Genomic DNA, 20,665 nt, shown 5'->3' on the forward strand with positions numbered 1-20,665 from the left:
GTATGAAGTCGATTTCATTTCTAGTCTCACCATTCGGGCTCCTCCACGTCCACTTTCGACTAACCCGCTTGCGGAAAAAGGTATTCATTATCCGCATATTATTCTGTTCTGCAAACTCTACTAATAATTCTCCTCTGCTATTCCTAGAGCCTATGCCATATTCCCCCACTGACTTGTCTCCAGCCTGCTTCTTGCCTACCCTGGCATTGAAGTCGCCCATCAGTATAGTGTATTTTGTTTTGACTTTACCCATCGCCCATTCTACGTCTTCATAAAAGCTTTCGACTTCCTGGTCATCATGACTAGATGTAGGAGCGTAGACCTGTACAACGTTCACTTTGTACCTCTTATTAAGTTTCACAACAAGACATGCCGCCCTCTCGTTAATGCTATAGAATTCCTGTATGTTACCAGCTATTTCCTTATTAATCAGGAATCCGACTCCTAGTTCTCGTCTCTCCGCTAAGCCCCGGTAACACAGTACATGCCCGCTTTTTAGCACTGTATATGCTTCTTTCGTCCTCCTAACCTCACTGAGCCCTATTATATCCCATTTACTACCCTCTAATTCCTCCAATAACACTGCTAGACTCGCCTCACTAGATAGCGTTCTAACGTTAAACGTTGCCAGGTTCAGATTCCAATGGCGGCCTGTCCGGAGCCAGGTATTCTTAGCACCCTCCGCAGCGTCACAGATCTGACCGCCGCCGTGGTCAGTTGCTTCGCGGCTGCTGGGGACTGAGGGCCGGGGTTCGATTGTTGTATTCATATAGGAGGTTGTGGCCAAGTACTGCACCAGGGTGGCCAATCCTGCTCTGCTGAGAGAGTGCGTTACCGGTTCTGGTCACCGGGATCAGGCCGCACTCCAGGCCTGTTTGTGCAATTTTCTCAACACACGTTTTTTTTTGTATTTTCCGGTGGAGAATTGCGCGGCACCGGGATTTGGATCACGGTCCTCTTGCACTGGAGACGGATACTCTACCGTCCCCGTAGGAGTTAAATTAAAAATTAATTTATGGGGTTTTACGTGACAAAACCACTTTCTGATTATGCACGCCGTAGTGGAGAACTCCGAAAATTTCGACCACCTGGGGTTCTTTAACGTGCACCTAATTCTAAGTACACGGGTGTTTTCGCATTTCGCCCCCATCGAAATGCGGCCGCCGTCGTCGGGGTCCGATCCCGCGACCTCGTGCTCAGCAGTCTAACACCATAACCACTGAGCAACCACAGCGGGTCCCGCAGGAGTTGCACGCCTCATTTAATCTACAGCGGTGCCCTATTCGATCAGTCAAGGTGGACCAATCTGAGCTCGGTTATACCGCATGGATGGCACTCGGCTAGAGAACCTGGTATTTATGACCTGCACATGTGAGGCCATACATATTTGAAGATATATATCTTTCTTTTTTTTTTAGGAGGGTTCCCGTACAGTGATAAAATAAAGGAAAAGACATTAAAAGAAAGAAAAAAAAGAAAGAAAAAGGGGCGAAAAAAACATTAACATAACAGGTGATTTGAACTCGTGACCCTTCGATGTTGCCCGGAAAGATAGCTCAGTCGGTTGGTTCGTCAGGCACCAGGCTACTTTCAAGCGCCACAGCTCCTGCTCCGAGCCTCACACTTACGTGGAAAGAGACTCTTGTTGTCCGCGATAGTCGGTTTTTGCTGATTTTTGCTAGAGTTTATGCAAAGCATAACTCTAGCGTCTAGGAAAAGCTTAACCAGGTGCGATGGCGGCACGCATAGCGTGGGAAGCTAGCCGCCAGAATAACTATACCAAGGACTGCTGCTGACGAGGGCGAAATACCTTCGTGTAATTATAATAACCCTAATAGGACTACTTTCGAAAGAAAAAAAAAAGGGAACGGGCCAGAGGGCTATACTACGAGAGCTACGACTGATAGTTTTCTATATATATATATATATATATATATATTCATCTCATCTATGGGATCGCATGCGCGCGCTGTTGCTTTGTCTCTGCGTGTAGTAGTTAAGAGAGCCAGTTTAAGGGCGGAGAAGAAGAAAGGAAAGAAAAGCAAAAACTGCAGCGCCGTGGTTTTAAAGCGCACCCGTGGTAGAGAAACGGAATGCGATATAAGCGTGCGTAGCCATGATACGCACACGACAAACTGCCTTAAAATATTTAGACTTGAGGGAAAGCTTCAGTAACAAACGATAGCACAGCAATCAGCACTCGAATATAATTATAACCCTAATACTAATTGTAAATATTCAGCTCATCAATAGGATCTAATGCGCGCGCTGTTGCTTTGTTCGTGTGTAGTAGTTAAGAGAGCCAGTTTAAGGGCGGAGAAGAATGAAGAAAAGGAAAGTCTCTGAAGCAAAATTAGAGTGCTTTAAATCTTATCCTACTTTCCAGCTAATTATCAACACCTAATGAGCGAAATGATTCGCCTGCAAGGAAGATTTGAAGTCAGCCGAAAGCTATTCACTTTGCACTCTAAGCCATCATGATCGTCAAGAGTAATTCGTTACGGACATTGACGAACCGAGTTTGCGAAGAAGTTTGGAGCGATCACCTACACATTAGCTGACGTCTGCTTTAGCGTGGACAAATCGAAAGGTTTCAGTTAAACAAAGCATGCGTAATTGTAAATCATCGTCGCCGTCCGTCACATTAAAAGCGCTACTAAACAGTATCGCGGTGCGTCTTTTCACGCTGGCACGATGAAAAGAAGAAACGCTAGAAATTTCATATTAGGGCAGCGTTGCTTCTTAAACATAACAAAGTATACCATTCATTTATTATTCCAAAGAAAGACCGATAAAACAGACTATGTCTCTCGTATGACGCTCGAGAACACGTGTATTTGCTAAGCTCATTTAATGCACATAATTACAAAATAGGCCTAAAGCTTTCGGAAAAAGTATCCCAATAGCGGCGCCGTTTTTCACTAAATCTGAAATGTCAGCTGTTCTTCATTTTCCCAGGGAAGCGGGTAAACTGCGTAGGCGTTTAGCATAACGTCTCAAAAGGGTCTGCAAACGATTTTGTTTTCCAATTTTATCAATATTTCAAAGACTCACGCTTCAATGTTTTCCTACGTATTCTGCCTAACGCGCCCCAGATTAGGAAAAAGAACTTCGCGACTGATGCAGTGTTTCTACAAACCCGTGAAAAAAGGCATACACGCTACTTGTGTTTCTAGTCGCAATAACTGCTTTGCTGTAATAACGCATCGACGATACAATCGCGCACTATATATACTGTATATATATGGCACATTTGCGTGAAAATGTGCAATTGCTCATTCTACATTTGTTTAGCAAAAGTATCTTTGAAAGAACTCACGGAGCGCCGTATCGTTTCGGAGCCGACAACTAAAAATGTTCACTGCATGCTATCTTACTGATTCACCGTAACAACTCCGGCAATACTTGAGCATTTTCGTCAAATGCTGCATCAGCAATTTCAGCGATTGACTCGCGGAGCAAAACGGATACATTATTTCTATCGTACTTTGTGACCTTTAGTGTAAGAAAGTATTGTTTCAATCGAGAGATATGTTATTGGGTTCCCGCTAAAAATATATCAGCCTTTCGTTAGACGGGTAATGCGAGACACGGGGTTCTTCGGCACCTGGTGACACACACAGTGACATTCATAGGAGGCTCAGGGGGAGCAATTGCCGGCTATGTATGCCAGGCTAACCCCCGCCTGCTGCAACACCACCACCACCAGAACACACACAATAAAACGGACAATGACCGCTTGCAGTTGTTTTGAGCCTGCAATTGTTTTACTGAAAGTTTCGCCCTACGGGCGATGCATTGACACGAACAGCAAAGTCTAGCATTAGTCTGGAAGTCCTTGGACTATGTTGTAACTGTATGCGAGTGCGACATGTTGCATGACGTAGTAAGCTTCGCAACTCCTGCTGCACAGGAGGAACAGTGCTCTCGCAGGTACCAGGCATCTGAGAACTCTAGCATCATGAGCACCGACAGTGCTGAAGGAAGCGTCGGGCTAGAAACTAAGAAGTTTACCAGCGAGTATGTATGCGGCTAGTATAGTAAGCAGCCTAGCAATAAAGTACGTTAAAGTCAGAGGGGCAGTGCGACTGTAATAGGTGGAGGCAGAGAAAAAAGAAACAGGCTATGAGTACCTCGCTAAAAGGTAAGAGTGAGATAGACAGATTAGCTCTAGATATTGTTCAGTGGGTTAGGGGTAGGAGACCAAGCCTAAACGGTGGCCAGTAGCCCTTGGTCTCTGGCGGCTACCTCGGCCAGCTGGAAGCCCGAGAGTTGGCGGTCCGGGGCTTAGCTGGCGAGTGTTATACAATGTACATTTCTGCCAACAGTGGCATGGCTAGTAGTCGCTCTAAACCACCGGTTTCAGACACGTATTTGTTTGAAGGAGGCGTCAGGCCACCGCCTGTTGCTTAGGAAATGATTGGCGCGCTGGGCGACAATGAGCAAGTTGTGCTTGAAAACACACGTGACAATGCGGATACTGGTTAATTTTTGGATCTTGTGTTTCTTAGCAAAAATATGGCAGAGCTCGACGTCCGAGTGGAGGAGGGCATATCCGATCACAAGCTTGTGCTGGTCAGTAGTAGGCTTGACAGTTGTGAAAGGAAGCACGTCAAGCCCTGCAAAACTGTTAAAGATTTTATTAAAGCCAATGATCAATCTATTCTTGATGAACTTTGAAAACTGGTCGACAACTTACCAAATACTGATGTTACAACCCTATGGCATATGTTTGCGAACTGCGTTAACTACTGTATTGATGCCTTCGTGCCGACTAAACGTATTAACTCGTGGATTAACGGATTAACTCGTATTAACTCGAAGAAACTCGTGGATTGACAGAAAAATTATACATATAACACGCAGGTTAAAACGTGCCAGAAAGCGCCGGAACAAAAACCCTGAATTTATTCGCCACTTGCAAGTGCAGCTTTCAGACGCATTGGCTTTTGCGCGACAAAAATATTTTTCTAATATATTGCCTAATTACCTAAAAACCAGTCCAGATGAATTTTGGCGATATCGTGGCAGTGGAAACACACATTTGCAAGAAATAAAGCAACGCGACATTGTGATCACCGGTCCTCAGGAAATATCTAACATAATGAATGAATATTTCCATTCGGTGTTCACCCGCGCTGATAGAATCATGGAAGCTTCGTCTTCTCCGTGCCATGCGTCAGACTTCATATCTTTTGAAGGCGTATTTTCCTTATTGCTTAATGTGAAAGAAATATTTTCTGGGAGGCCGGATGGCATACCAAATTCTTTTATTCGCCGTTATGCCTAGCCTGTTGCGCACATCTTAACAGCTGTCTTTGCTTTATCGATGTGCACAGCAACTTCACCTCATGACTGGCTTGTGGCTCGTGTCATTGCAGTCCACAAGAAGGGTGATCGCCTAAGCAATGAAAGCTATCGTCCCATTTCGTTGACGTCCACGTGCTCAAAAACACTAGAACACATCATCGCTCATTACATAACTAATTTTCTTGAAAGTAACAACTTGCTCTCTCCATTTCAGCGTGGCTTTCGAAAGAAACTGTCGGCATGTAGGCAACGTTTTACAACTGTTCACGAAATCGCTCTAACGCTTGACTCTTCCGGACAAGTTGATCGTATCTTCCTTAACTTCAGTGAAGCGTTTGGTCACGTCCCTCACGGTAAACTTCTTGGAAAACTTACGAAGCTCGGCCTTCTTACATTTATCATAAATTGGATAACCGCCTACCCTTCAAACCGTAGTCAGTTCGTAGACGTTAAGGACCATGCTTCTAGTGCATTACCAGTTTCGTCCGGAGTACCAAAAGGTAGCGTACTCGGCCCGATTATTTTCCTAATCTATGTTAACGATATAAATAGCACCATTCATCCACACGTTAACATCAGTATAATCGCAGATGTTTGTCTCCTCTTTAAAGAGGTTACCTGCCGTGATGATCAAGTTCAGTTAAGCACTAGCACAGCCAGATTTAATGAATGGTGCACCACCTCGTCTATCACCCTAAACACAGACAAAACTCTTACTTCGTGTCACGAACAAAAAGCAACCTACGGCATTTACATATTGCATGAATAGTACACGAATAAAGGAAGTTTCCGAATACAAATACCTAGGCATAACGATAACACACACTCTATCGTGGTCTAAACACATTGCGAACCTTTGTGCATCCGCTTCTGGAAAGCTTGGCTTTCTGCTTCATAAACTGAAAACAGCACCTTCAAATTTAAAACTACTAGCATAGAGAACTTATGTATTGCCGAAACTAGAATACGCCTCTATAGTATGGGACCCCCATTACATAAACGATAAGCATAAGCTTGAAATGCTTCAAAAGCGTGCAGTACGGTTCATTTTCGACAAGTTTAGGTCCACTGATTCGCCGTCACAACTAATGACCGAAAACGATATCCCTGCCTTAGAAGCACGAATGACTGTGGCACGACTAAATTTTCTTTTCACGATGTACGACAAGTCGCTCGAATTTTTTTTAACTTTCCAACCTGATGTATGGCTGCTTGTAGAGTTTCTAGTAGAGAAAGAGAAAGATAACCAGGATGGGAAAGGAAGGTAGGTTAACAGAAAAAGATTCTGGTTTCTACCTTCCTCTGGGGGAAGGGCAAGAGAAATTAAAAAGGGAAAGAACAACGGAGAGAAAAAGCAACTTTTGTTGTAGAGTGTCATGTCATCAACGTACAGGATATGGTGTGACCCTTCGATGTTATTCAGTTCGGTCAGTGAGCCTAACATAGCTAGACTGAACAAAAAGGAAGACCGATCTCCTGCGGCGTGCCCCTGTTATCGAATTTATCGAAAGGGTAGTTTTGGTATCTGCTGTGTGACATTCCGCTTCTTTTGTTTGGTGTTCAACTTGTAGCATAGTCTCTTGTTTGGACAGCTTAGGCCCGAACCAAATCATATTTCTCTCTGTATTTCTTGTAGCAACTCTTATACCGTGCTTGCATGAAAACTATATTGTTCAGATCATGTCTCTGCGCGGTTTTTCTATTATTCCATGGATAACTTCTTTTTTCTGAGCATTTTCCCCGCAGCTTCGGGGAGTTAGCTCCGAAAACACTTTGGTCCCGAACCGTGTCATCCGTTAGGGTACCGAAATTACAGACCCTGGCCTGTTTCTTGACTTCCCGTAGAAACTGTTCGAACGGTTCGGCTTCCCGCTGCACAAGCGTGTAAGACATGTACCTTTCGTGAACTTCGCTTTGCTGCTTGTTAAACTTGTTAACCAGAGCTAACCTGAAACCACTATCTACAAGAAATTTCATTCACATATAACATTTTTATGTCAAATCTAGTTATATGAAAAGGGGCATGTCAAGACCGATGAAACTTCAATTATTTCATTTTCCAATGCTTATAACTCAAGACAACGCCATAATCGAACATTAACATGGTACGAAATACGAAATAATTTTGTAACAATTCTTTTCACAACCACCTATGAGCAGAATTTATTAACAAATGACCAAGTGTTGCAGCCCACTGTGGGAAAGTATCTTTATTGTTTTCGACGAACAAGAAGTATATATATATATATATATATATATATATATATATATATATATATTATGTGTGTATGCTTTTATTTACGTCGCGTGAGCGTTAAGTGTACCTTATCCACTGTATATATATATTTTTTTCCTTTGACCACCAATATTGTTTTCAGAAATCATCTATGAAACTCGACGTAATGTTAGAGTCGTTTTAGCGCCTTATTGTTTTAGAATTTGTTTCGGGATAGTTTCGATAAAACTACAGTTACAGCCGTTTTCTGTAACCGTACTCCCTCCTTATACGGCCATGCGTTGACAGCAGACGGGAATTCTGAAATGTTTACGATTTCTCTGTGCACTAATCATGACATGTAAATGAGACTCGGCGTAATCATAGAGTTGTCAAAACGGCCAGCTTCAGTAGGATTTTTTTCCATGACGCCTACATTAAATTCGGAGCTACAGAGCATTCGCGAGAAAGTAGAGACGGAAATTTTTTCGTGTCGACGCGATGCGTAGATAGACGGACATCGTCCACAGCGAGAGGATAGCTAGATAAAGCTTCGCTATAATATGCAAGCATCAGATTGCTGCCTATCTAAACGTATGCAAATGGTAACAAGGAAGTCTTGCGAGTAAGTTTGCTTCTCAATCAATGAGATAATTTATTACCAGATGTCTAACTATGATAGCTATGATTGTTCAGGATTTTGTAAATATATAAAGTTCAGGTACTCGGTAAATCTTTTATACAGTCCTGAAAGTGTGCATAAAGATTTCCGGGATTTCCTACCACGGCGTAAGCTGTGCAAGCTAAGAGTTTTTCTTAAATTCTGTGTAAGTTTTTATTGTACATTTCCGAAAAATTTGAAAGTACAGGACACTGCCATAAGAACTATTGCGGATGAGATAGGCAGAAACAAGAGCAAATTAGGTCTAAGTCAAAACCGCTACAACCGGTAGAGAGGGAACCCTTTCGCTACCGTAAAATCTTTCTGCGTGCATTTTTGGCGTGAGTCTTTAGTTGACTCAACCTTTTAGGGAACGAAGAAGAGTACTCATCCAGAAAAATGTAAGCTTCATGAACCTAGAACGCCACAAAAAGTTCTCTATTTTAACAATAGATGTAAAAGGAGCCTTCGATAATGTGAAGCATGAAGCAATCCTCCAAAATCTCCAAGATACAAACTGCGGAATCCGGACCTACCAATACGTACACGACTTTCTCAAAGATCGCACGGCTACGGTGGGTATAGGCAACATACGAAGCGACAAGTTCGAAATGCCCAACAAAGGAACTCCACAAGGGTCAGTCATTTCACCTTTGCTGTTCAATCTCGCAATGATTAAGCTCCCACAACGACTCGATGGCATCGAAGATTTAAGCCATGCAATATACGCCGACGATATAACGTTATGGACAAAAGTGTCCACAACCGGCCAACAGCAAACTAATCTCCAAGAGGCAATCGATCAGATCGAACAGTACCTCTCAAAATGCGGTCTCCAGTGCGCCCCCGAAAAATCAGAGCTACTTATACTCAAGGCAAGGACCCTACGTCGCTGCAGATCCCAACGTCAGACTCAATGGTATCGATATCCCTCAAGTTGGCTCCCTCAGCGTCCTTGGCCTCACAATACATAAAGACGGTTCTCGGGCTGCTACACTTCCGAAGCTTCAGAAGACCCTAACACAAGTAACCCATCTCATTCGGAGTATAACCACCCAAAGAAGAGGACTGAAAGAGCAAGAAACCGTCCAATTAATCCAAGCACTCCTTATAAGCCGGATCACATATAGCACCCCGTATCTACTCCTCAAGAAAGCTGAAATTGAAAAACTCAACATCATCATCAGATGATGATGTATGGGGTTTTGTGGCGCAAGGGCCAGGAATGGCCAAAGAGCGCCATGTCTGTGGTAATGGGTGTGCAGTGTAACTATGATTACTACGAAATTGGTGTGACGTGGCTGTAAAGGGGCCTTAAAATATACGCTCTACATTGCGTAAAATCTGTGTAATAAAATTATGGCGATGACATATGACCTGTACTATGAGCATTTCGATGCATTTAAAAGGAATGATACAATAGGTAAAATATATCAGATTAAAATAGATGCTAGAGCACTACTGCCTCCTTTGAGCCCTTGAAACACAAGGGTCTGGAGGCATGTGCTATACCGTACAACTATCCCAGCGGCATCCTCTAAAGAGAGGAAGCGCTAGGAATGCATGGGGCTAATAACATGTAGGACCACATCTCTCAGAAAACCTAGGACTGTGTCTGTGTTAAAAAGCGGTTCTGGGCCGAGGAACATTGCTGGATGGAGAGGGATGTGCTGTCTGTAAGCTAAGGAAAAATGTTTCGTTCTTTCAAATTCGGCTTCGCGACACTCCAGAAGGACGTGGAGCACGGTCAGCCTCTCCCCGCATCTACCACAGGTTGGAGGCTCACTTCCGGTTAGTAGAAAATTATGGGTGCCAAACGTGTGTCCTATTCTGAGCCGACAGAATAGGACATCTGTTCGGCGCGATTTTGTAGTAGAGGGCCAGAATCCTAACTGTGGTTTTATCAGGTGGAGCTTATTATTCGTTTCCGCGTCCCACATGCGTTGCCAGTGGTCCCGCAATCTCCTTCGCAAGAAAGGCCTCAGATCTGTGACAGGCACCGCAGCGGTAGGGTTAACAGTTTGCGATGCGATTGACGTGGCCATCTCGTCCGCCAGAACATTACCCTCAATGCTCCTGTGGCCAGGCACCCAGCATATAATGATACGCTGGTTAGATATGTACGCTTTACACAAGACGGTGTAGAGTTCACTAAGTACAGGATTTTTGTGTGTATAGACTAACATCAAGGCCTTCACGACGCTTAGGGAGTCTGTATAGATCGCTGCTTTTGAAAGTTTTGATCTTCTTATATGTTTCACGGCAGAGAGTAATGCGTAGGCCTCGGCCGTAAAAATGCTTGTTTCGGGATGCAGTACGTCGGATTGCGAGAAGGATGGCCCGACTGCTGCATAGGATACCCCGGCATTTGACTTCGAAGCGTCTGTGTAGAAATCTGCACAGGAGTGCTTGTGCTGTAGTTCTAGGAAATGCATTCTGATTTCAGCCTCAGGAGCGTGCTTTGTGACTTTTATAAAGGATATGTCACATTGTATCACCTGCCACTCCCAGGGAGGTAAGAGCTTGATCGTGTGCATTAGGCGATGCTCGAGGAGTGGGACATGCATTTCATTGCTAAGCTCCTTCACACGCAGCGAAAAAGGCTGTCTTATGGAGGGACGGTTGCTGAAAAGTGTAGCGCACGTCATATCGGTAACGGTATCAAAACATGGATGTTCAGGGTTAGAGCGTACTTTAAGGAAATATGTAAAGCTGTTGTATGATCTCTGTAGGTGGAGAGACCATTCATTCGATTCGGCATATAAGCTTTCAATTGGGCTTGTTCTGAAAGCGCCCGTGGCTAAACGGATGCCTAGATGGTGAACCGGGTCTAGCATCTTTAGCGCGCTTGGGGCGGCAGAGTTATATACCACGGCACCATAATCTAATCGTGACCGGATGAGGCTCTTATACAGATTCATTAGGCACTTCCTGTCACTACCCCACGTAGTCTGGGATAGAAGGTTCATTTGGTTCATTGTTTTCAGACACTTTTCTTTGAGTTGTTTAATGTGTGGGACGAAAGTGAGTCTATTGTCGAGCATAATACCTAGAAATTTGTGCTCTTTGTTTACAGGAATCTGTTGTCCACACATTTCTAAGCAAGGATCCGGAACTAGGCCTCTCTTCCTTGTAAACAGCACACAAGAACTTTTTTGAGGATTGATTTTAAAACCATTTTTCTCTGCCCACCCTGACACCTTGTTCAAGCCATGCTGTACCTGTCTCTCGCATACTGCGAGGTTACAGGATTTGAAGCCTATTTGAATGTCGTCCACATAGACGGAATACAAGATGGCTGGTGGTAAGGACGCACGAAGCGTTGTCATTTTAACAAGAAAAAGTGTGCAACTGAGCACGCCTCCCTGGGGTACACCAGTTTCTTGTGTAAAAGGACGTGACAGCACATTGCCTACTTTCACCCGGAAGGTACGACTGGACAAGTAGCTTTTTATTACGTTTAGCATATTACCATGAATGCCCATTTCTGACAAATCTTTCAAGATTCCGTAGCGCCAGGTCGTATCGTACGCCTTCTCCATATCGAGGAATATCGATACGAAGAACTGTTTGTGTACAAGCGCGTCACGAATATGTCCTTCAATACGTACAAGATGGTAGGTTGTGCAGCGCCCTTCTCGGAAGCCACACTGAAAGGGATCAAGCATTTTGTTTTGTTCAAGAAAATGGATGAGTCGCCGATTTATCATTTTTTCAAATACCTTACACATGCAGCTTGTGAGGGCTATCGGGCGGTAACTTGCCACTGAAGAAGGGTCTTTCCCTTCTTTCAAAACAGGGACCACAATGGCTTCTTTCCATGCCGTTGGAAGGTACCCTGCGTCCCAGATAGTGTTGAAAAGTGTAAGTAGTGTTACTTGCGTGTCATTGTGTAAGTTTTTGAGCATTTCATACATGATTCTATCGGATCCCGGTGCAGAGCTCTTGCATGCGCTCAAGGCAGCTTTCAACTCAGCAGCACTAAAAGGGCAATTGTACGGTTCATTCTGTCGGCATTTATTGACGAGTGGCCTGCATTCTTCTATTTGTTGATATTTTAGGAAGGATTGCGAATAATGTTTTGAGCTTGATACACTCTCAAAGTGCTCCCCAAGTGAGTCGGCCTGATCTTTCAGTGTACCACCCTGTGTATTTACTAGAGGGAGTGAATAAGTTTGTCGTCCGTTTATCCGGTTAACCCTGTTCCAAACTTTCCCCTCCTCAGTATAAGAGTTGATACCCGATAAAAACTTCTGCCAGCTCTCTCTTCTGGCCTGTCGGCGCGTTCTCCTTCCTTCAGATTTTGCTTTTTTAAAGTTAATAAGATTCTCCGCCGTGGGAGAGGTGCGTAGCAACCCCCACGCTTTGTTTTGTTTCTTACGGGCGGTCCTACACTCGTCGTTCCACCACGGGACGCGCCGTTTGCATGCGAAACCACTTACTTCAGATATGCATTTAGACGCGGCATCTATAATGAAGGCTGTAAAATACTGAACGGCAGCATCAATTTCTAAAGAGGACATGTCATCCCATGAGATCCTGGTGAGATTTCGGAATTTCTCCCAGTCGGCTGTATCGATTTTCCACCTGGGAGCCTGTGGTAGACATTCGTGTTCTTTATATGTTCTTAGTAGTATAGGGAAGTGGTCGCTTCCGTAAGGATTGTCGTTTACTTCCCATTCAAGTTCAGAAAGTAGTGACGGGGAGACTAGGCTAAGATCTATTGAAGAAAATGTTTTGTTTGCGAGAGAATAGTATGTCGCTTCCTTCTTATTCAGAAGACAAGCACCAGAAGAGAAAAGGAACTGTTCAACGAGACGACCTCGCGCGTCTGTACGAGAGTCGCCCCACAGGCAGCTGTGCGCATTGAAATCGCCAAGAACAACATAAGGTTCTGGCAATTCGTCTATAAATGACTGAAATTCATGTTTGTTTAATTTGTAGTGTGGGGGTACGTAAAGCGAGCAAATGGTGACGAGTTTATTAAGGAAAACAGCTCGAACCGCCACTGCCTCAAGGGCCGTTCGTAGCTGTAAACGTTGGCACGCTACGCTTTTTTGAATTATAATTGCGACACCGCCCGATGATGCGACAGCATCATCGCGATCTTTCCGAAAAGTAACATATTGTCGAAGAAAGTTTGTGTATTTTGATTTTAAGTGTATTTCCTGTAAACATAGCACTTTTGGATTATGTTTGTGGATGAGTTCTTGCAAATCATCAAGGTTTGTAAGGAGACCTCTAATGTTCCATTGAATGATTTGTGTATCCATATTTAAAATAAATTGGTGCTGTGTTTACGGAAACCGACGGGATGCCTTAGATTACAGAACCCTTTCGAGGCCCTGTAATAGGGGTTTTGTTCTTTCTGGAGCGTTCGAGGGAGCCTCGCCGCTCCTTAGGCGCTTGGTGCGCCTTGAGGATGGGTGTAGTGTCCATTGCCTCTTGTGAGGCGCCGGACACGTGCTCTTGCGAGCGGGAAGATTTCAGAGGGAGTCCCGCCTTGGAGGGCAAGACCCCTGCGCCCACCAGCCCGGAGGTCGATGGGGCTCCCAGAGGGATTTGGCTACGCCGGCCGTTGCCAGCGCAGGAAGGAACCTCGGAAGTTGAGGCAGCCTCGGCTGCGCCCTCCTTCGGGGTCGATGGTTCCTTCTCCTAGGTTGACGGAGCAGCGCTAGCTGCAACCGTCACGGGGGCAGATGGCGTGACTGCCGACTCACTGCTTGTGGGTCGGACAGCCGCCGGAGGCCGTTGTGACGCTGCCCCCTGACGCGCCACTTCGGCAAAGCTTTTCTTCGGCAGGTATGCAACCCGCCTGCGTGCCTCCTTAAATGAGATATTTTCTTTCACTTTGATCGTTACGATTTCTTTTTCTTTCTTCCAGGATGGGCACGACCGCGAGTACGCGGCGTGCTCCCCATCACAGTTTACACAGTGGAGAGTGTTTGCACAAGCTTCAGTGGCGTGTTCAAGGGCACTGCATTTGGCGCATGTTTGGCGGCCTCGGCAGCTCTGCGAGCTGTGGCCAAAACGCTGGCATTTGAAGCATCTTAGGGGATTTGGCACATATGGCCTGACACGGAGCTTGATGTACCCGGCCTCTACAGACTCGGGCAGAATACTTGAACCGAATGTGAGTATCAGGTGCTTTGTTTGAATTTCTTTTCCATCCCTTCTTATCTTAATTCTTCTGACATTGACAACGTTCTGCTCACTGAAGCCCTCCAAGAGCTCAGCCTCTGTCAGCTGGAGCAAATCGTCATCAGACACAACGCCGCGGGTGGTGTTCAGAGTGCGGTGAGGAGTTACTGTCAATGGAACATCCCCAAATGACAATAGACTGGGCAACTTATCGTATTGTTTCTGATCATGCAATTACCACTTGCCAGCCTTGATACCTTGTAGCCTGGACCAAGGACATCTGTTAAGGACTTGGAAACTAGAAAAGGGGAGATATTTCGCACTTGTTTATCGGATTTTTCAGAGTGGATGACATGGTACCGTGGGAAGTTCGGTCTTTGACGACCAAAGAACTGGAATACATCTTCGGTGCGCCCTCTTTTGTGAGGGCGATCAGGAATTGGAGGAAAGGAACTTGCCATAGAAAAATGTAGTTTTCGGCAATAACGCCAGCCACCCACCATGGAGCCCTACGAGGGGACGCTACAGGGACTGTATGAACGGGTCCTGTAAACGCCAGCTGTACGTCATCACTATAACCAAATATGAGATAACCTAGGTTGGTTATTCACACAAGGTTAACCCTTGCTGCCTGGAAAAATGGGAAGTGAGCGGAAGCTAGGAGAAGACAGGAAAGATGGAAAGTGAGGGAAAGACGAAGGTTGGAGGGAGAGCGAGAGAAAGGAAAAGGCAACTACCGATTTCCCCCGGGTGGGTCAGTCCGGGGGTGCCGTCTACGTGAAGCAGAGGCCAAAGAGGTGTGTTGCCTCCGCCGGGGGGCGTTAACGGTCCGAACACCCGGCATCGGCTCAACCCCCAGGATCCCCCTTTCCCCGGACACGGCTAAGCCGCGCACGGCTACGCGCGGGAGGGTCCAACCCTCGAGTGCTCGGGTACGTGGTGTCGCAACGCACCAAACGCCTGCTTGCGCAGACGCCCCTGCGGGCATCATCATCAGAAAAGCAATCAAGAGCGCACTAGGACTTCCCAGTACGACCTCAACCACGACACTCCTCAAACTTGGCCTCCATAACACCTGGGAAGAAATGAGCGAAGCGCACAGAGCCAGCCAGCTGGAACGCCTTAAGCTGACTCAAACAGGCGGAGCAGTACTTCGCAAGCTCGCATACTGCGAAAGCTTCATAGCAGACTCAGATGCGAAAGCCCGATTGCCGCCACTCCTTCGTGACTTTATCTCAGTCGCTCCAATACATTGCAACATGCATGCAACATACCACAAAGACAGAAGACAAGCAAGAGTTAGAGCGCTTAGCAAGAAATACTCAAAGAACCCCAACACGAGATATACAGATGCGGCAAAATACCCAGGTAGAAGAGCATACGCAATTACCGTGACCAACAACCAAGGGAAGGAGCTAATCGCTGCCACCATACCGGCCAGAAATCCAGAAACGGCGGAGGAAGTGGCCATCGTCCTCGGGATCGCCACATGCAAAGACACAGCAATCATCTTCAGCGACTCGCAAACGGCATGTAGAAACTTACGAAAAGGCCGAATTTCTGCCGCAGCAGTGAAGATTCTCAAAGAAATAACAAGACGCCAAGAACTACCCGACACCTACGTCGCATGGACCCCAGGCCACGAACACCTGGCAGGAAACGATACAGCACATGCTGTCGCCCGAGAGCATACCAGCCGGGATTTCCTGCCGCACGGTCTCCGGAAAGCGACGAGGGTGGAGGACCTTCCCATCAACTACGCCGTAATATTGCAACATTACCGACTGGAAAGAAGACAATATCCTCCACCTCATCCAAAATTAAGCAAGGAAGAAGCCACCGCCCTCTGCAGGCTACAAACAAATACGTATGTACATGGAATTATCATGCCCCGAATGCACCCCACCAAATTCTCATACCTATGCCGGTATTGTGACGTACCAGACACGCTCCCACACATGGTGTTGGTGTGCCCGCACCGCGAGAAAAACAGTGAAGGTGATGCCTCAGAACCGCTACAAGCGATCGAAGAAACGTGGGAGGCAATGTTAAAGGCACAGAGCCTGGAAGATCAGCAAAGTCTGGTGGACCGGGCCCGGGCTGCAGCATTAGCCAACGGCTTTCTGGACTAAGAGAGCCGCCCACCTAGGGCGAAGAAAGGACCCTTTCTCGCTGTTTCTTACAATAAACGTTCATTCCTCCTCCTCCTCATGAACAAAAAAGGAGCAAATGACATACCTTTGATTTCCAATATGTTTGATACAAGCTTAAAAGAAGACGAAGAGATTCTAAGCCTTACGCTTCCTTATGCAGGAAGCGCCTGCTGCTTAACGGAGACTTCAAACCACCAACCCTTGGTATCCGTTTTAGATTTATACAATATGTATTGTCAGGATTGGGGGCTCAATCCCATCGCTCGAGATCCGTTGCCAAGATTGGAGTCCGGCATGAATTCGAAGGTAGCTGGCCCATGCCGTCGTCCAACTTAAACACACTGAGGACGTTGATGAAGGGAAGAACTGCTTCTCATCGAGAACGAGGGAAATGGGTTTATTTACAGAATTTAAATCAGTCTAACATGACTGCTTAAGAAAAAGATTGTCAGTCCAACATGACTGCTCAAGAGAAAGTGTGTCAGTCCAACCTGACTGCACGAGAGAAGTGTGTCGAGCCTCCGCCCAACAGCCGTTTTTGAACACTCGGTCCTCCGGCGATACAAGGCAGCGAATGTTCGTTTCGTCATCGCAAAACTAGCCGCCTCCCGCGAGCGAAGGTCTGGAGCCGATGAGAGAGGGGCGTCGTTCCGCAGTATCGTTTACGCCCACACGCACGCAAACACACAGGTGCGAAGGACTGGAGCCGACGACAGAGGGGCGCCGTTCCGCAGTATCGTTTACGCCTACACACACGCAAACACACAGGTGCGAAGGACTGGAGCCGACGACAGAGGGGAGTCGTTCCGGGAAGCTCGGAGACATTCTGGGTAGCTCGTTGTCCCGCCGCGGCTTGCTCATGCGTAGCAAAATCAGGTTCGCGCTGGGGACCTCGGGCACAATAGTTCGTCCGTCGAACCCGTTTCGTCACAACGGAGATGGGGCTCGTGGATGGAGGCGGTTTTCAGCACAAAGCCCGCTTCTTCGAACGCAGTCTAGCTGCAGCGACGGAGAGTGGGGGATGCGCGCCTTGTCCCCCAGTCGTAATTGGGTGGCAATTTTTCCTTGCAGCTCGCCATTCTTAACAGCGCCTCCATGGCCCGAAAAATCTCGACTGTCTAGCGCTGACAACCGCTAGGCAGGAAGAGAACAGCAGGTGGTCAGGGGGGGGATTGATGTCTTGGCTCGCAGCGACCACTTGTGTATTGATGTCACCGCCCCAAAACATCCGACAAGGACAGGCAACTGCAAAATGAACCCCACAACACGGCTCTGCGCCGAGATGACGTGCATTGGCTCTCACTTTAGACTCGCTAGGCTTCAAAGAAAAAAAAAAAACAACAGAAGTGCAGAAACAAAAAGTGCTGCATTCCGCTATGCCAATTTCTGAAGCAAATTCCTGCTGACGAATTCAGCAATCATGGATGAAATCCTGCTAAATGAGAGGGGATCTTCTTCGCTTAATAAAATTAGCACTAATAACCCTAAAATTTAGGCGGGACCCTCAAACGCAGAATTCAAATTAGCCTGCTCAAACCATCCGCATTGCTATGCAACTTTCCCTTCTTATATCTAACGGAGAAGTTGTACTCTTGGAGAGTGAGGCTCCATCGGAGCAAGCGGCCATTTTTGTGTGACATTTGATTGAGCCACGTCAGAGGACAGTGGTCGGTCTCGAAGATGAACTTCGCTCCGTACAAGTAACACGACAACTTCTGTGCGGCCCAAACTAAACAAGCACATTCCTTCTCTGAAGCGCAGTAGGCTTTCTCTCTTACATTTAGTTTACGGCTGGCATAGAGGATAGGATGCTCCTCGTTATCGTCGCCGACCTGACTAAGTACCACGCCCATACCTCTGTCGCTTGCGTCGCATTGAACTATGAATTCCTTTGTGTAGTCTGGCGCGCGAAGCACAGGGCGAGAAACCAATAGCGTTTTCAAACTTTGGAAAGCGTTCTCCTTGTCCTTATCCCAGTGTACGTTACTCGGTGCTCCCTTTCGGAGGGCGTCTGTTAATGGACGAGTAATTCGGAATGTACCGTTGATAGTACCCCACAAGTCCCAAAAATGAACGAAGGTCCGTTTTTGTGCGCGGCTGAGAAAATCCTCCAATCGTAGCTATTTTCAGCTCCGCCGGCCGTCTCATGCCCTGACCGACAACATGGCCCAGATAAGTAACCTGCGAACAACCAAACCCACACTTTTCCGCTTTCATCGTCAAGCCGGCTTCCCTCAACCGTGAGAACACCTGTTTGAGGTGCGATACGTGTTGTTCCCAGCTGTGCGAAAAAATTTCCACATCATCAAGATAGGGCAAGGCGAACTCCTGCAAGTCTTTTAGGACAATATCCATTAACTTAGAGAAGCTAAACGGTGCGTTCTTCAGCCCGAAGCTGAGTGCGAGAGGGCGAAAAGTGCCTGCAGGCGAGATGAATGCGGCATAGCGGCTGGCACTTTCTGAAAGGGGAACTTGCCAGTACCCCCGCACGAGATCTATGGTTGAAATGTATTTAGCAGTGCTAACTCTTTCAATTCGTTCCTGAATGTTGGGTATCGGGTACAGCTGATCCCTAGTGATGGCATTTAACTTCCTGTAGTCAACACACGGACGAGGGTCCTTGTTAGGGGTTTCTACCAGTATTAGCGGTGACGTGTAGTCACTCTCAGCGGGCTCAATAACTCCCAACTCTAGCATGCGCTGTATCTCTGCCTCCATAATCTCTCTCTGTCTTGGAGACACCCTGTAAGGCTTTGATCTTACTGGTTCGGTTGATGTCAGCTCAATTTCATGCGTTATCAGTTCGGTTCTACCCGGCCGATCGCTGAATCTGTCGAGATATTCCCCTAACACCTCTTTTAGCTCATCTAGCTGCTCGGGTCTTAGAGCGTGCGAGCTTACCGAGTGCTCGACTACTTCTTCTAGACCGATTTCAGAGTTGGAGGTCGCCGTATACTCCTTAAACTTGGTACTAATGCCATCCGGCTCTTTGATGGTATAGTTAACGACTCCGCTCCGCTCTACATACGGCTTCATCAAATTACAGTGATACATCCTCACTTCCTTCCTGCGACCGGGCATTCTCAAAGCATAGTTAGTGTCTCAAAGTTTGTGCAACACTTTAACGGGCCCGTCCCAGTGAACTTCAAGCTTGTTCTTTCTTGGAGGTTTGAGGATCATTACCTGGTCTCCGGCGTTAAACGTACGAAGCCTCGCATTCTTGTCGTAATAGAATTTGGCGTTCTTTTGAGCTACTCCCATGTTCTTTCCGACTAGTTCTTGGGTTGCGCTTAGCCGTTCCAGTAAATTTAGGACGTATTCAACCACTGTTGGACTCTCACCTCTTTCCTCCCACATCTCTCTTAACATTCTCAGTGGAGAACGGAGTGTCCTCCCATACACTAGTTCTGCTGGTGAGAACCCTGTCGCTTCATATGGAACCGTTCGCAAAGCAAACAAAGTTGCCGGCAGACAGTTCTCCCAGTCCTCCTTATGCTCGTAACAGAGCGCACGCAAAACTCGCTTAAGCACCGAATGCCACCTCTCTACACTGTTTGACTGAGGGTGATAGACAGAACTGTGTATAAACTTTACCCCGCACTTTTGCAAGAATGTGGAAGTCAATGCGCTCGTGAATACTGACCCTTGATCTGCCTGAATTTCGGCTGGAAACCCAACTCGTGCAAACACTGTTAAAAGCGCGTCTACTACTTCGGTGGAACTGAGCTCTTTCAAAGGGATTGCTTCTGGAAACTTGGTAGCCGGACACAGCATGGTAAACAAGTACCTGTAGCCCGATTTTGTTTTTGGAAGAGGCCCTACCGTGTCTATTACAAGTCGTCTGAAAGGCTCTGTTATTAAGGGCACTACCTTCAGTGGAGCTTTCCATGTCTCTCCTGGTTTACCAGAACGCTGGCAGGCGTCGCATGATCTTACAAAGTTTTCTACGTCTTTGAAACAGCCAGGCCAGTAGTATTCCATAAGCAATCTTTCCTTTGATTTGTTTATGCCTAGGTGGCCGGACCACCCATTTCCATGACAGAGACTCAAAAGGTCCTCCCTATACTTAGTAGGTACGACTAACTGATCTAAAATCCTACCCTTTCGATCTCTGTAGTGCCGATACAACAAACCTCCTCTCTCATGTATCGTCACGTTGCGCCTAGCAATGCCTTCTTTAGCTGC

The sequence above is a fragment of the Dermacentor andersoni genome, chromosome 2, assembly GCF_023375885.2.
Source record: "Dermacentor andersoni chromosome 2, qqDerAnde1_hic_scaffold, whole genome shotgun sequence".
Taxonomy (NCBI): Eukaryota; Metazoa; Arthropoda; class Arachnida; order Ixodida; family Ixodidae; genus Dermacentor; species Dermacentor andersoni.